The sequence below is a fragment of the Heterodontus francisci genome, chromosome 18 (assembly GCF_036365525.1).
Source record: "Heterodontus francisci isolate sHetFra1 chromosome 18, sHetFra1.hap1, whole genome shotgun sequence".
NCBI classification, from domain to species: domain Eukaryota; kingdom Metazoa; phylum Chordata; class Chondrichthyes; order Heterodontiformes; family Heterodontidae; genus Heterodontus; species Heterodontus francisci.
Genome location: NC_090388.1, coordinates 85253890 through 85259106, shown reverse-complemented (window position 1 = coordinate 85259106; position 5217 = coordinate 85253890).

Genomic DNA, 5217 nt, shown 5'->3' with positions numbered 1-5217 from the left:
GAGTGGCTATAAAGGCCAATTCTAGAGTGACAGACTCTTCCACAGGTGCTGCAGACAAAATTGGTTGTCGGGGCTGTTACACAGTTGGCTCTCCCCTTGCTCTTCTGTCTTTTGTCCTGCCAACTGCTAAGTCTCTTCGACTCACCACACTTTAGCCCCGCCTTTGTGGCTGCCCGCCAGCTCTGGTGATCACTGGCAACAGACTCCCACGACTTGCGGTCGATGTCACAGGACTTCATGTCGCATTTTCAGACGTCTTTAAAGTGGAGACATGGACGGCCGGTGGGTCTGATACCAGTGACGAGATCGCTGTGTAATGTGTCCTTGGGGATCCTGCCATCTTCCATGCGGCTCACATTATAGAAAGGATGTAATTGCACGAGAGAAGGTACAGATGAGATTTACGAGGATGTTGCCAGAACTGAAAAAATGCAGCTTTGAGGAACGATTGGATAGGTTAGGGTTGTTCTGCTTGGAACAGAGAAGGCTAACGGGAGATCTGATTGAAATGTACAAAATTGTGAGGGGCCTGGATAGAGGAGAGGTGAAGGGTCTATTCACCTTAGCAGAGAGGTCAGTGACTAGGTGGCATAGATTTAATGTGATTGGTAGAAAGATTAGAGTGGAGATGAGGAAAGGTTTTTTCACCCAGAGGGTGGTGGGAGTCTGGAACTCATTGCCTGAAAGGGTAGTTGAGGCAGAGACTCTCAACTCAGTCACAAGGAGTCTGGATATGCACCTCAAGTGCTGTAATCTGCCGGGCTACGAACCAAATGCTGGAATGTGGGATTAGACTGGGTGGATTGTTTTTCGGCCGACACAGACACGATGGGCCAAGTGGCCACTTTCTGTGCCGTACACTTTCTATGATTCTGTGATTCTATGAAGAACTAAAGGTTTGTACAGAAGCTCCTTGCAGAAGAAAAGCACAATTTATTGCAGCTTTTCTAATTGAAGAAATGTCGGCTTGTCAATGAGTCATCTACCATCAAGACTGGTAGAGAAACACACACTGGTATACCCAGGGGAATGTTACTCCAGTCCTCCTCATTAATATTTGGAGGAAATAATCATTACGAATGTTAAATATCTTGTATTCATCCTCCACATTGCTTCCATTTACATTTCTTATTGTCAGAGCACTGTATCAATTGGAGTGAACTCCCTCTGGCAGTATGTTCCACACTGACTGACTGTTTTACATCAAGGTCACAAAATCATCTTGATTTGCAGAATGTTAATCATTAATTTTTAGACAAACAGTCTCATCATTCCAAAGGTTGTGAATTGTATTTTAAACAGTGAATGGGCAATGTCCAATTTGTAAACTGCTGAATAGCAAAAGTCAAGAAGGTTAAAGCAGTCCTGTCTCTGCAAAATCCCTCTCTCTGCAAAATCCCTCTCTCTGCAAAATCCCTCTCTCTGCAAAATCCATCTCTCTGCAAAATCCATCTCTCCGCAAAATCCCCCTCTCTGCAAAATCCCTCTCTCTGCAAAATCCATCTCTCCGCAAAATCCCTCTCTCTCTGCAAAATCCCTCTCTCTGCAAAATCCATCTCTCTGCAAAATCCCCCTCTCTCTGCAAAATCCATCTCTCTGCAAAATCCCCCTCTGCAAAATCCCTCTCTCTGCAAAATACCTCTCTGCAAAATCTCTCTCTGCAAAATACCTCTCTGCAAAATCCATCTCTGCAAAATACCTCTCTGCAAAATCCCTCTCTGCAAAATCCCTCTCTCTGCAAAATACCTCTCTGCAAAATCCATCTCTGCAAAATCCCCCTCTCTGTGCAAAATCCCTCTCTCTGCAAAATCTGCTATCCACTATCCCACTCTTTGCAATCACATGGGACTAAACCACTCTCTACCCTATTTCTGTACATCAATCCCTCTCCACTGTCCTTTTCTCTCCACGATCTCTCTCTCTCTGCTATCTCTCTCTCCACTATCCCCCTCTCTCTCCACTATCCCTCTCTCTTCACTCTCCCTGGCTTCACTAGCCCTCACTCTGATTAAGAAGGTGCTGACTCATTTCAGACAGCCACCGGGGTTCTCTGTAACATTAGGATGCAGTAGAAATGTAATTATTGGGTGACAAGCACACATCGCAGGAGAGCTGCAGAATTCTTCAGTCAGATAGGATCCTGCAGTTTTACAGGGTTGTTGACACCCAAGATCCAGGGTGCAATCACTATTGCATCCCTCACTAGAAATAGCTTCCATTCCCTGAATGCTCCCACTGTGTCTCCATGTGCCTTTCTCTCTCCAATTCTAGTGCTTCTCCTAGGTGTTACCTGAGGGCTGCGATCACGGAGGTGGCTGGACGCTGTAACAGCATAGACACAAAATTGGTTAAGGAATAGAAAACAGAGAGTTGTGGTGAATGCCTAATTTTCAGACTGGAAGGAGGTGTACAGTGAAATTCCCCAAGGTTCAGGGCTAGGACCACTGCTGTTTTTGATATACATTAATGACTTATGTTGTACGGTTTCGGGCACAATTTCAAAATTTGCAAATGACATGAAACTTGAAAGTGTAGCAAATAGTAACAAAGATAATAATAGACTTCAGGAGGATGAAGACAGGCTGGTGGAATGGGTGGACATATGGGAAATGAAATTCAACACAGAGAAGTGTGAGTGATACATTTTGGTCAGAAGAATGAGGAGAGACCACTTTAAAGAAGGTGCAAGAAGTGACAGACCTGGCGGTGTTTGTGCACAAATCTTTGAAGGTGGCAGGACTGGTTTACAAAGCAGTTAATGAAGCAAGAAATGCTGGAAATACACAACAGATGCTGCCAGACCTGCTGAGTATTTCCAGCATTTCTTGTTTTTATTTCAGATTTCCAGCATCTGCAGTATTTTTGCTTTTATTTAAGTTCATAAAGCACATGGAATGCTGGGCTTTATAAATAGAGACATAAGAGTAGAAAAGCCAGGATGTTACGCGAAACCTGTAGAACACACTAGTTCAATCCTAGCTGGAGTAGAAGAGATTTACCAGAATGGTTGCAGGTCTGAGAGACGACAGTTACGTGGATAGATTGGAGAAGCTGGGATTGTTCTCCTTACAGCAGAGAAGGCTAAGAGGAGATTTGACGAAGGGCTTTAAAATCATGAAAGGTTTAGATAGAGTAAATTCAGTGAAACTGTTTCCAATGGCTGAAGGGCCGATAATCAAAGGGCACAGATTTAAGGTGATTTACAAAAGAACCAGAGGTGATATGAGGATATGTTTTAAGGAACACATGGTTAGAATTTGGAATACGCTGCCTCACATGGAGGTGGATACAGATTGTGCAGTCAGTGCACGGGAGGCAGAAACACCTACTGGTACCTGGCTCTTCCTGAGCTGGTGACTGCTTCACAGCCCAATGGCTGCAACAAGCAAAAAGCCTGCCTGACGTTGCCACAGATGATACATGTCAGAGTCATACCTGTCAGTTGCCACACGTCCTCAATGATTGACCATACTGGTTGCACATAGAATCATGGAACCATTCAATACCAAAGCAGGCCATTCAGCCCATTGTGCTTGTGCTGGATCTTTCAATAAGCCATCCACTTAGTCCTATTAACCAGTTCTTTCCTCATAGGCCTGCAAATTTCTCCTTTCCAGTAACATAAGTATGGTGTTCCTTCAACCTCCTCTTTCAGGCCAGTACCCATGTATGTTGGTCCCCAGGCTCAGAACCCATGGGAATCCTTCTCCACCCCCTTCACTGACTAGATGGTATGTCCTCACCCACTCCCCCTCCTCTGCCTCCATCACCCAGTATCATATCATCACAAACACCATCTCATTGTGCCTGGGTGGAAGTAACTGTGCTGATTGGTGGGAGAGAGAAGTCAAGTGGCACAGGGGGTTAAATGGAGGTGGTTGAGCAGAAGAACAAGAGATCATGGGTGGCCTGGCTAGTTTATGACCTGCTGTTCCAACGCTTTATCATCTTCTTCCTCCTGAGTACCATCCCCCACCCACCTCCCCATTGCTGTAGGGGATCCGTAAGGAAGGAGGATGGAAGGGAAGAATGAATAAACATTACAGGACTGCAGCCTCACCTCCAGAGGCCCACTTTGCTGGTGGCTCTGCTTCATTAATGAGGCAGCCCCAGATCTATGTCACTAGTTGCTGCAGCAAATGAAGGCCGGCACCAGGTCTCACAATTCATTGCCTGTGGCTCTGAAGACCCTTTGACCCTGAAAATGTCCACGTGGGTCAGTCCAGGCTGCAACTTGACATAAGTATCATCCGTCAATTTCCCAGCATCAAGACGGTTGCAGATATACTCTTTAACAAGTCAAACAATATGATCACCTATCCTACAGAGTCAGTGGTCTGGATTAGTGCTGGCAGCAGGGGTCTTGCCACTGTGCGGCGATGGGGATGGGGGGCAAACCTGCTTCAGAGTCACCGGGAGCCGAGGCCGCATCATGTCAATCAAGAGCTGCCGGCCAATCAGAGGGCCAGCAGCTTAGTAGCCTCAGCACCTCCACTGGGAGCAGTGCCCACTGTCAGGCACTGCACCTGGAGAAGGAAGGCACATCGATTGCTGGGGGTGCCAGGGCCTGTCAGGGAGGCCCTGACAAGGTAGAGAGGGAGCGTTGGTGAGGGCCAGTGGCGCTGTTGCCTCGGACGGGGCCCTTCTGTGTGCCAAAGAGTGCCCAAAAAGGAGGTCCCCCTCCTACCCCCAGAGCCCACAAGAATGGTTCAGCTGGGTTCTTGGTGGGCGAGCCACCCGTCACCTTTCCTGCTGCTGGAATGATGGCATGGTGACAGGAAGATGACGGGCACACCACCCACCACCTTTCTGTGCCCTCATGCCAGCCTTCCCGCCTTCCAGCCCATCCACAAATGACTCGAAATATCCAGCCCAGCAAAATAGGAAGAGAGGGCTCCAGGCTTTCCTAGGATTGCAGGCTTCCCACAAATGTAATGCATAATGTATTCCACAAACATAGTGTTGTATGTTCCTCCGCAAGACCTTAGGCTATAAATGAACAGGAAGAGCTTCCACTCTTACAATGTGCTGCTGATGTGTAATGACAAACAGCACATCATGTCGGCCTGTGCAGATATTCTAGTATTTGGCATCGGTCCTCAATTCTCCCACATTCTTTCACTCAAATCATCAGATGTCACACTAGTTGCTTGTGGACATGTGGCTCGTGACACCTGTCAGGAACCTGAACACAGACAGAGGAGTGTCAGAAGCAGA